General features: G+C 41.2%; 1 protein-coding gene across 2 annotated transcripts in view; it reads right to left on the reverse strand.

Annotated features, from left to right (window-relative positions):
* STARD13 (StAR related lipid transfer domain containing 13) overlaps positions 1-12494 on the reverse strand; it is a 293161-nt gene that overhangs the window by 273534 nt on the left and 7133 nt on the right. Inside the window, exon 1 of one of the 2 annotated variants that reach the window (XM_017818548.1) lies at positions 1224-1468. The exons of the other annotated variant lie outside the window; for it this stretch is intronic. The gene's annotated coding sequence lies outside the window, so the exon portion shown is untranslated. Of the gene's footprint in view, positions 1-1223; positions 1469-12494 lie in introns of those variants that run through there. 2 annotated transcript variants of the gene reach the window in all.

Here is a 12494-nt window from a genome sequence, read left to right on the forward strand (position 1 = left end):
CCTGCTGGCTGGCACTTAGTCAAAGCATTGCCTGGTTTCCTTTGCACTGAAATGATTTCCATTAAATAATTCACATTCATAAACTAAAGAACATAAATGGAACACTGCAGATGACAGATTTGCGATGGTCTGAGCTGAAAGGAACTTACTGCCTGGGTCATACAGGTAGTTGTATGACCCTGCAAGGTGGCTATAATCCTGTTCAAGGTGGTGGTAAAAATGATGGATTACAATCACATTTGTGTGCTACGTTACTAAGTAATGAGCTGCACTGTACTACAAGTTTTGCCTCCAGGAACATCTACTTATGTCATTCTTTTTAGTTGCCTTTTTTTGCAACAGAACATCATAGTTTGATAACCAACATCTTTAGTTTCAAGGGTGTAGCATTGTGCCAAATCTTTAATGTCAATTACTGTGTGTAACATGAAATATTTACAAGGAAATGGTCCACAGATTTTACACACAGAAATAAAAAAATGCAGCATGAACATCCATTAGCAGAAGTTTCCCACTTTTGCTCCTTACCTCTGAATTCAAACCCTTGTCTTGTCAATGAGCACATTCACAACTAAGCAAGTGTGAGAGGAAAAGCAGGGCAATACCCTCCCAACAGCATCTCTGTTCTCAGCTCTATCATGCCTTTTGCATGGTCTTAACTGAATCGGATGGTCTGACTTTCAACAGTGTCCAGATGCTTAAAGAAATAAAAAATCATTTAAAGGGATGCACCAAGCACCTAAACAAATTAAGGTTGTTCCATTTGCTTGTCTATTTCAGGAATGAACTTGCCAAGCTTGGTGTGAGGGAAGGCTTTAAGGACTTCCTTAGGAAAAGAGCTGATCCTGGATGAAGAAATGAATGGGCTGACATTTCCTCTTGCCCTGGATCCCATAGTACTGAAAAGGCCTTATAAGCAGCCTGACACATTTCTGTGGCATAAGGTAATGTCCTTATTCCTCCTCAAAGATAAAGGTTATTTTCATTTTAATCCCAGTTTTTTTCAACTTAGGGACTTCATGTGGGTAACACCTTATTGGAACAAATGATACCAGCCGTTTTGTGATAGAGAATGGCTCAGTAATGACTTTTAATGTGGGTAAAAAATTGTATTACAACAAACAGAAAAAACATTTATCCTATTACAGCTAATGCTAAGGATAAAATCCTCTGTGTGCACACAAACCAGATGCTGACAGGCCCATCTGCAGGCCCCATTTTACCCGTTCATCCAAGTCATCCTCAGTGAGTAATTGCATCTTGTCTTGTTTCTAATTTAATTCCATCCATTATCCGACATGGATAATTTCCAGGGATACAGTATAGGGGCAGAAACGTCTGCAAAGAATAAAAATTGTGCAAATCTACTTTTTGATATATGCAGCCCATGACTCTTCTGCCAGTCCTTCTTCCATCTGAGTAGGTCTGAATGTGCAGGGAAGAGGAAAATGAGAGGCATGAGCCACAGTCTGAATATCCAATGTTTATGCATCCCACATGGCAAAAACGAGTATATAGCCTGATGTTGGTGACCATGTACTATGAACAGTGCCCATAGTATGTACCCATATATTCACCTGTGCTCTTTGCCTGTCCCCATCTGTTTCTTGCCTCGAGTTAGATGGGAAATTTATTCATTCAGCTGTCGCTTTTTTGTTGTGTGCCTGTATGGCAGCCAGAACAGGGGAGTCATGGCTCAGAAAGAGTGTCCTATGCCAAAAGATAGCCCAGATTAAAATGCTTCACTGTAAAATACTGATCATTGTCTACAGGAGGTACAGCAGCCTAGCAGGATTAAATTGCCCAGTTCTGGAGGGGCAGAGGCCGTTTGTCTCCAGCACCCTTCTTTCTCCATTTTTGTCTTTACAAAGCCATCTAGAGACTGAAGGATGGCCTAGCAGCTTCTAAATAAATGGCCTCCACGACAGTGCCTCAAAATTCAACAGAGTGTTTTAACTGGGAAGTGTCTTCAATTGGAAGAGAACCTTAATGAGTGAAAAGTAAGATAACTCCTTGTCTCCGGGAAAAGAAGAACAAAATGAAAAAAGCAAGGAATCCTCCTTTCCAAAGGTGTAAATCAGACTTTTAAACTCAGGGAATTGCATACACTATCCATAAAATCAGATTAGTTCTGAAACTGAATGTTTGTTTAATTCATCAGCATTCATGTGCCTAGCTCATCATAAATCTTAATATGTAAACAATCCTAGATTTTGGCATGACCAGAGTTCACACTGACTTCCATGCAGATGTTAGACAATTCCTGATTTAATCATTAACACTGTTTTAAAGGGTATTTACAGGGTCAAAAATGTGTGTCCTGTTCCCAGTCCTCCACTAGTGTCCTCAAACCCTACAAGCTAAGTGTGGGGTTTAGGGACCACTTCAGATACAAGCTTGGGTGCCAGTACAGACCCTGCTGCCCTCTCCCCAGATGGGGCAGACACAGCTCGAAATCATGCCAATGCAGTGCTGGTGCCTTAAGTCCATGTTGTGGTTTGGATTCCTCGGGAATCTCATTTGGGCATTAGGCCCCTCTGTGCCAATTTCTGAATCACAGAGGGGCTCCAGTGGCATCAAGGACATCAGTCAGATGCACATCTCTGCGCCACAAGGAGGACCACACGGATACGGGGAAATGTAAGCTCTCACTAACTAGCTGATAGGTGGTCTGAGCTGCTCTCTGTAAGTTTGTAGCTCAAGTCCAGCCCCTGAGCTCATGTCAGGCACTGAAACAGAGAGCAGAGCGCATTTTTAACACGTGCTTATTGTGACAGTTGATGTGTTTTAAGGCTGGATGCTGCGGAATTCCTTTATTTCACAGAAAGCAGTAGCATGATGGAGCATAAAAACACACCACTGACACAAAAGAAGACTGAAGTTAATTTAAAAACAAAGCTAAACATCTGCTCCAAGAACCACCCCTCTAGAGCATAAATGGGAGCACTAAAGTTTGAAACATTATGGAGTGTTTAACCAGTACTACACCAGCTGTTAGACATTTTTGGCAATAGTGTAGATATTATCTGGCAAGTTCTTGTGAGCAGCTGACAAGAATGAAGAGTGACATATAAGAAACAGAAAATGCCAGCCATATGGCATGAATATTATGCTAATGTTTCAGGTGTCAAGCAGTAGTCACTTGTGTCTAATTTGAGCGAGCAAAATTTATATGGATTTTAATGATTTCACAATGTTATACACAATTACACTTACATCTCCGTATTGTTACAACAGCAATTTTGCCATTTAACAGTAATAGACACTGAACTAAATTTGTCCACTTAGGAGCAATGATGTTATCTTTATGGTTTTAATAACACATCTCCACCTCACAGGTGTAATATTTATTCCTACAAAGAGTGCTACTGCAGTCAGTGAATGTGCTTGTAATCCAGTCTGCAAGACATTGCTGGCTGATGCTGTAGCGTGAGGTTGTTTGGTAAATGCCAACAGCCCAAGAGAAGTGCAGCCAAGCTGTTTATAGGTGCGTCTCCACAAAAGTAATCAATGCTAATTTGATTCCCAAACCTCTTTGTGCTGCTGGTGTTGTATTTACTGCATGTTTCCAGGAGGAGCCCTTGTGGTAGACTGGTTGTCTGAGCTTCAGACACTGAAGGTGAACCCTGAAGGTGGCTCGGATCCGCTGGGTTTCCTGAAGGAACATGATGACAAGCTGTTTTACAGACCATATGCCACTTCAGAACTCGATTTTCTCACTGAGAAGGGGAAGTAGCAAAGCCTGGTGACATAAAATTGTGTGTCCTGCTTAGATTAGCTTCATGTCTCTGACAGCAAAGGGAAAGGAAAATCAGCCTGAAGTGCTGAGATTGTCAATAGCTGTCTCACAGAGACAAGGCATAAAAATGGCTGTTTGGTGAGAGTGGACTTGTTTCATGGTTCATTTTGGGCTAAGGCTGCTTCTTCATCAGTGCATAGAGCAATGACACCTGCACTGAGGTGGTTGGGTGGTGGTTGGACTACAAAGAAGACCAGCACCGCTTCCGTGTCCATTTTACAGAAGGAATAAAAAAAGAAATAATAATAATAATAAAAAAGAAGCATGGAGATGAATTAAACAGCAGCAAAGGTCTTACTAGTGATGAGGAACTGGGCATTGGTGAACCTCTTTGCTAGGAGAATGGGCTTGATGCAGAGATTGCTTATAGTGATGTAACTTGCATCCATGCAAAATAATTAAGTGGTAAAAAATCTCCTTTTAAACACATTTCTAGGGAAAGTTTCCAATCCTTGTGGCATTCATTATATGGTGACTGTATCATGGAGATATAATCGATATAGGCTGAACTGTGTTATGAAGAAAGAAGTCAGGCAGACACAGGAAATTGTGGAACATGCCTGGGAATGATGTAGGTGGGCTAATAAGTCTAGACCTTCCCTGGCTCCAAGAGGAAAAGAGGAATTCCTACATCTTGCAAACACTTTTTGATGTATTTGTGATGCAGCTCTTTGCTGTGCTCTCAAGATACTCTGAAGATTGAGTAGATAGAAAATGTCTGCCTGGTGCCACCTGCCACAGTTGACGTGTATTAAGCTGAAGGTGGATATACTGGCTGGAGCAAGCACTTTCTGTCATGACAGCTCCAAAAGGTAGCTCAGAGGTTGCAGGACAGGCTGAGTATCTGCCTGGAGTTAAAAGCTGTGCCATTCTCTGGAGAGCTCCTCATTACAAAAGCTTGCTGAGGGGCAGGTTGCCCCCCATGTGGCTTTGACAGTGGCCTTGCCGGTGTGATAACATTTCCATTGCCTTTAGATGCAACTCACATTTTCCAGGTTCTTTGGGAGCAGCATCTTCTGCTGATTCTAACAGGTCTTGGAATCTAGCCAGCATCAGAATCTCCTGTAAGCCCTCACTGGCTACTAGAGCACCTTAATCTACTACCTACTTGCCACCCTAATATCATCTCATTGTGTCTGCCTACTCTTGACTGCCATACGGGTGCTGCTATCAGTAGTGTTAGCAGCTCTCAGTGTTTTTATTTTGCTGTTTTTCTGAAGGGCATAACCAAGCTTCTTCATAAGCACAGTCTGGCTTTTTTTCTCTTTGAAAATTTTCAGACCAAGTCTGCATCTCAGTCTTCTTCTAAGTTTTGCACTTAGGAGAGTTACCTCTACAACATTTTCAAAGCAATATTCTATGTATAATTCATATAAACACAGAACTAATGCTAGTCCACACACCCAGCTTTTGGGTTAAGCCCCGAGAACTGCATTTTTATATGTTGAGAACAGCTCTGGTCATAATGCCAAGTGCAATAACAATTAGAAAAGGAGGAAAAGTATTACTCTCCAATTATCCCCTAAGTACTGCAAAGGCAAAGCAAGGGCAATGTTTAGGCATAGCCATAAGTTGGATCTAAGCCTTGTAAGTGGAAGTAGCATGCAGTTGTCCCACAGTATGGCTCTGTGCTTTCTGTTAATTATGCTGTCAGTCTTGTACCAAAGATATCCTAGATCCATATATAAGATAACAATCATTTTAAGTTACCTGTTTTGTTTTGCTCTGATGAGGAATGAAGCCATCTGGTCTCAGTTTGGAGGTGATAACCAAAAACTCTGCAGGTAGGGACAACCGTCAACTCAGTGATGAAGAAACCACCCTCTTCTCCCAGGTAACAAGTGACAGGATGAGGGCAAATGGCCTCAAGTTGCACCAGGGAAGGTGTAGATTAGCTATTAGGAAAAAATGTTCACTGGAAGGGTGGTCAAATACTGAAATAGGCTGCCCAGGGAAGTGGTGGAATCATCATCCCTGGAAGTGTTCGAAAAACTTTGATTTTTTGATGGGGGTGTGGCACTTGGGGATGTGGTTTAGTGGTGAACACAGTAGCTGGGTTAATAGCTGGAATTAATGATCTTAGAGGTCTTTTCCTTAATGACTTTATGATGCTATGAAAACAATGGAAAGTTGATAATTTCAGAAGTGCAGCAGCAGCAGCAATCTGCATGGGAGCCAGTGCTGCTGCATCTACTGGGGGATGCAGAGGTATGTCTCCTGGACAGAGGCATGGCAAAGCAGGAATGTGCCAGCCCCTTCACAGTCCCTGGAGAGAAGGATGTGGGGAGGAATGGTGGATGGCAGAACTTGCTGTGACTGGACATGGGCAGGCAGGAGTTAGGGGACAGGAAAGCTGGGCTTCTTGCCCTGGCACTTGTCCTCAGGTTGCAGTGAATATTGCATTTCACATCTCTGTGTTTCTGTTCATCCTCCCACCTTTTGTTTATGATCTTTTCAGAGCTGGACTGTCTCCTAATACATGTTTATACAGTGACTAGCACAGTGAGGCCCTGATCTTGCTTGAGGCCTCTAGACATGACTGTAATACAAATGATAAATCATCATCATAAAACAGGATTGCACAGATCCATAACTCCTGTCATAACTCATGGAGGAAGTGTCAGCAGCTCACAGACTTGTGGCAAGGTCAGGGAGACCATGAAGGGCCAGAAGAAGTAAATCCTCACAGAAAAGATGAGATGCTGAATGGCTTTGAAATATTTTTTAATATCTGTCAGTGTTCTATCTGTGTCAGTTCACAGCTGATTTCCTTAACTGATGTCACCTCCTGACAGCAGCGATGTAGCCGGGAAAAGAATTGAGCCATGTATCACAGTGAAGGCAATGGTGGTCACCAAGGTGCAGCCTGCATGAAAATGTGCACATGCAGTTGGTGGATGCTTCCCACCCCTGGCTTTTGTGCTGCAGTCCTCAGGCTGTGCTGAGACTGGCAACCACGCTTCAGCAAAAGCATTTCTTTGTCCTTTTACTGATGCCTAGATGCCCTTACTTGTGTGTCTTCTCTTTTTCCCCTCTGTTCCATGGAGAAAAGCTGTATGGGTATCTCATGCAGGGGATTTCAGCAGGTCAGGAGATTCCCTCCACCTGTGAGTCAGTTCAGACATACACAAGGCATCACTGGCCAGGGAACTGCTTCCCCAGCAGGCACGCCCAGGCAGCCTCTGGGCACATGGCTAAATTCCCCAACAGACCCATCCATTGCTCAAATCAGCACGAGTCAACAACATGCTTTGCAAAAGCTGTCATCACACTCTAGGGTTACACATTTTTTCAGTGTCCCCTAACCTGTAGAGGCAAGGAGCTTGGGATACCTAGAGCATAACAGGAAAGAGTTCAGTGCAGGAATGTGAGGAGCTGATGGTACAAAACTCAGCAGTTCTATTCATTTAGATCAAGTCAAAGAAGCATAGAAATATCTTTAAACCATCATATCTGGCAACAAGCCATGCTGTGTTTTCAGCCAAAGTGTGATGCTTTGAGAAAATGTGACTTTAGTGAGCTGAATATCAAATGAAAAAGAAGCAGAGGGGAGGGTCAATCTGTATTTACAGAAAAATATTTTATTCTTGATGAGCTGAAGGATTTATGCTATTCTTCCCTGTAGCTTCATAACTTCCAGGCAACAATTCTGAGTCTCTACCTTATTCCTGAGATTCGAACTTTCAAAATATTTTTAAATGTTTCAAAAGAAATGTAGTCTTTAAAGCTTTCCCTGCTGTAGGATACTGAAGGCTACCCTGTCTGTCACATTTGTTTAATAGCTTACAAAACAGGGAAAACCATCTTGTTCCCAGTTATGACTGCATTGTAAAGAGCTTCTCTAGTGACTCCTGTTTGCCAGATGACATAGTTTGTAGAGAGACAATTACAATAAGAAGGATTTTTTTTCAGAATTCATATTTTTAAAATTTTACATTTGATATTGAGTACTCTAAATGAAAGCAGGTTCATTATTCAATAATATTGCCAAAATCATGCATGCTATTGCAAGAAAGAAACCAAGCCCAGGTTCAGGTCCTGGTGTATCAGCAACTCCAGAATAACTTCTCTCACTCCATCTTTGTGGAGTAAATTTCCATATTTAGGATGAGAATTGGGCCATATAGCCTTGGCAGAGCTGACAGAGTAAATCAGAAGAACACAGAGAATTAAAACAATGGAGCAGGAAGGAGAAAAGTGGGAAGGGTTGAGAAGTGACATCAAATAACGGAGATGTGAAACAGATGTGCTTTAACCTGGGTAAGGATGTGTTTTGGGATAAATGAAATGGAAAACAGCACAAGAGGCAGTTTTCCCTGGAGAGCTACCCAGAAGTAAAATGCTTTAAAGAATTTAAATTCAGAGAATGTGCCATAGTCAGTATGATAATGCATGCATTAGGCACTGAGACAGCCCAGCACAGAAAAGGATCCAGAGCAAGAAAAGGAGAAAAAATGTTCAAGAAACTGGAAGGCCAGATAAAAAGCACAAGTTTTGACAATGTGCAGGAATGAGAATTAGGAAACCTGGACACCACCTGAAAGTAAAAGACACATTGGTCTTCCTAAACAAAGCAACTAAAATAACTTGGACTGTACTTCAGTATGATGTGAATGGGCTACTGACATGTTTAACATTAGATGAGGTGCTGCTAAAACACTGCTTGCACATTCTTGTCCTTCATTTTACTCCTGGGATAATGCAACAGCCCCTGAAACATCACCACAAGGATCCCTTCTCTAGGCTGCTGATGCTTGAATCTTGCTCTATGAATGTCACATCCTGGCAATGTTAGGCCAGCACCCCATCCTCATCGCAATATTCAGACACTCTCTGAACTACCTTATTTAAATCCATACAAAACACAGCTCTTTGTGTCCTGGTTTCAGAAGACAAAATTGTCATCCTTTCTTATCCTCCCTATGGACATGTGATCCTCCCTGTAATGTCCTCCCCTCTGAGCTCATAATTTCTATCAGGTCTTACAGCTACAAGACTGACTATTCCTCATCTTGCCCAGTTAATAGCAGCAGATTCAACTTCCAGATTAATATCTGACTCTCTTTCTTTTCTTCCCCTCATATTTAAAGTTAACCTAGTAAACTTTAAACGTGGTGGTTTTGATATAGTTAAAAACTTTTAATATAGTTAAATTTTAACTTTTAACATAGCTAACATAGTAACAATCTTCAAAATAGTACCTTCAAAATCTCTCCTCGAAACCTACTTCTCTTGTCATGCTTATCTGACTGTGATTAGGTGAATGTGGAATTTTCTTCCTATTTCTTTATACTTTCTACTTCTTCTACTTATTGTTTTTTGTTGCTATATTATCTCCCCAGCCCTCAAGTAAGTTTGGAGCAAGGAGGGACTTTGAAGCCATCTGTCTGTGCAGTCACTGTACCACAAAGAAAAGTCCTCATACTATAGAAAGCCTTAACTATGGGCAGGACTAGGGATTATTTGCTCCTATTACCATCATGTCCAGGAAGACTAGGAGACATCTGTTGAATCTGTGTAATAGCCCTGACTTCTATTTGCCCTTTGTCTTTCCAGCTGTAGAGACCCACCCTGATCTCTCATTAACAACATTAAAATAAAGACACTTTTGTTTTCCCACCTCCAAGCAGCTGCGGAACCTTCCCTGATCAGCTGTAAGCCAAGTCTCTTGTCCCTGGAGTCCTAATACTTGAGAAGCCCACTAAGTGATCTTAGTTTGCAATCTGTGAAAAGCAGTGTTTTCCCTCGTGCTCCATGCCTTTCAGATAGCTTAATCTGGGATCAGCAACGGGGGGGAGATGATACAGGCTGAAGTCATGGCAAAGGAATGCAAAGGAGAGAATGGTAGTGGCAGAGGAACAAACTAGATACTAGGTAATTTCATTCCTCAGCTGTATAAATCAATATTTTAAATGAAGAAAGACTTGCATGAGTTGCCCTCCCTGTTCTGGATCCCAGTGTTCCTCTTTCTTTAGTGCACTAGAGGGCTTGGATTCCTCAGGCTTTTCTTGGCTGTCTCAACTCTACAAGTCATTGACACTGACAGCCCTAAAGCTGTTGGACAAGTATGTAGTTGGCAAAGGGTGGCCTCCTTAACTAACTTGGCCATAGGCACCTTGTGTGCAGAAGAGAGGTCAGATTTACTAATGGGTGCAGCACTCCAGGAGAACCCAGCATATGGTTGCTAATATTTTTGCATGCTTTCTAAGCCCTGCCAAACTTCAGGAGACTTTCCCGCTGTCACTCTGTCTCCTGGAGAAAAGACATGGAGCTGTTCAGAGCATGGATAATAATGTTCCGCCAAATCACAGAAAGATTGCTTGAGGCTGCCTCCAGCAGGTAACCTCATGGAAAAAGGGACAGAGAGACTGGGAGTCAATTGCTGCCATTTACACCAGAGCTGCATCCCCAGTGGCAGGTGTGGCCTGGCCTTATTTCCATCATTTTCTTGGCAGTTTGGAGTCTTATCATCAGATAGGATTGCTGGTCAGATCAAGGATGGCTGCTGCAGCTCTGGAAGCACAGCACCAGGAGTTCCTCATCCCTGCTCCCGCTGAGTCTGGGGCATAGTCCCCATCAGCTGATGCACACACAAGGACACAACCTTAAAATCACAAGTTTTAAAACATTATTGAGGAACGCAGGTTGCTGACAGAGACTTTGAGGTAATCTAAATCTTAGGTGAAGATGAAAACCCTGTGAAGCTAGCTTCAAAAAAAGATTGGGTTTGGCCATATCTTTTACCCAGTGATTGATTAAAAGAAGAGATTCAGTGACTAATTTCTACAGGGCCTGAAATATAAGAGGTTATTAAACACACAACCCAACAGCTGCAGAATCTGGCAGACATTGTTCTCCCCAAGCATTTGGTAATAGAGTATTTCAGATGATTAAATAGCTAATAAAGTCAGAGTTTTTGCTAAGTAGATGGATACCAGCAATATTGCAGAGGTAATTATAGATTTCTATCAAAAAATTCTTGACTCAAAGTATTTATTCTCAGACTGAAGCTAATATGCAGGTCTCAGTTAAAGAGAAAATATTTTAGCCACTATTTAAAAGGTTTCCAATTTGCTCTACTGTAGCGGCTTTCAATTACAACCAATTTCAAGGTGTAAGTTTTCAGATTGAGTATTCCTTTTTTCAAGGTAAATCCTCACCAGCTGTCACATAAAACTAGTTCTTCCATTACTCATGTTCTTACGCTTTTTTGGCGGAACGGGGATCTGCATCTTTGGGTTGTTTATTTCCTTTGCTTCTTCTCAGGCATTAGACAGTTGTGATATCTGTGCCTCTGTAAAGTTACAAAGTGGTAAGAAAATATCAGAGGAACAGAAAACAGTGTTAGGGATGCTTGCAAAAAACACCCACAGAAGAGTCCCTCATGCACAAAATTATTCAGCAAATATTATTTGCCTCTTTTTTGCTATTTCAGCCTGTCTTGTTTTTTTTCCAATGGTCTTCTAGATCCTTTACTCATTCTCTGTGAGGGCCATTAGAAAACCAGAGTATTTTCTTAAATTTTGCATAAGCAGCTACACTAGCTAATTCGCAGGCTGCAAAAAAAAAAAAAACAAAAACCAAAAACCAAAAAAACCTCTTTACATAAGTAACTTATCCCATTATCATAGAGGAGCATGCAACAGAGCTTGTAGTCACACTGAAGCTACTTTTTCTCTACCTACAATTATTTTTGCTTGGTTTATAAAAATGCAATACGTGCTCATTTCCATTTAGTTGAGCCAAATCACATCATACAACAATGCCCACGTCTACTTGGCTTTGCACTTCTTAACGTCACCTCCTATGCCTGCTTTACTAACCCCACAGCCTATCTCCACACTCTTTTCCTCTTTGAGACCCTGTCTTGAGGACTCATTCCTGTAAAAACATTGTAAAAACTGTGAGAAGTTAGGGGGTGATGGCTCAACTGTAGAACAATAAAAGATATTTTAAATATATATAATGAAAAGTTGTTATTGCATTTCTCTCCTACCATTTGGGTAGCACGCGCGGTCAGAGAGGGTTGTTGCACCATGGATGCAAGTGTGGAGTGCGTTACAACTTACTGAAAGCTGTAAAGTTTACAGCACACCTGTGCAGGTACCTGAGTGTGCAGTATCCAACAGGTTTTGGAGGCTATTCCAATGCACATTAAACTACATGCTCTTCTGCATCTAAATAAGGTTGACAGGTAGATTGAGAGTTAGGTCTAAGCCTGAAATTTTTATCAAAATCTCAATTTTTATGACAGAGTTCAAAGAGGATTTTTGTTGTTGTTGTTGTTGTTTTTAATTTGGTTGGGGTTTTGTTTGGTTTTTTGGTTTTTTTTTTGTGGGGTTTGGGTTTTTTTGTTTGTTTGATTTGGTTTTTGGTTTTTTTTTGTTTGATTCTTGTTTGTTTTTTTGGTTTGGTTTTGTTTGGAGTTTTTTAGCTTTTTTTTTTTTTTTTAATTACCAACCATGGAAAGACGTGCTAGCTGCTAAATGTTTGCTTAAGTTTTCAAGGCACTTTCACATCATGCTGTGGTTGGAGCTAGGGTTTTGGTTTATTCCTATTTCTAGTGAAATTTGAGTCTAATAAGAGTTTTTTAACCTCTATTTATTGCACTGTCCACCAGCTAGTGAGATCTTCTATTTCTATTGTCAGTGGCAGTAAGAAATTGGTGACAAAAATTACTATTGTGGCTGTAATT

Source organism: Lepidothrix coronata, unplaced genomic scaffold (assembly GCF_001604755.1).
Source record: "Lepidothrix coronata isolate B3197 unplaced genomic scaffold, Lepidothrix_coronata-1.0 Scaffold69, whole genome shotgun sequence".
NCBI classification, from domain to species: Eukaryota; Metazoa; Chordata; class Aves; order Passeriformes; family Pipridae; genus Lepidothrix; species Lepidothrix coronata.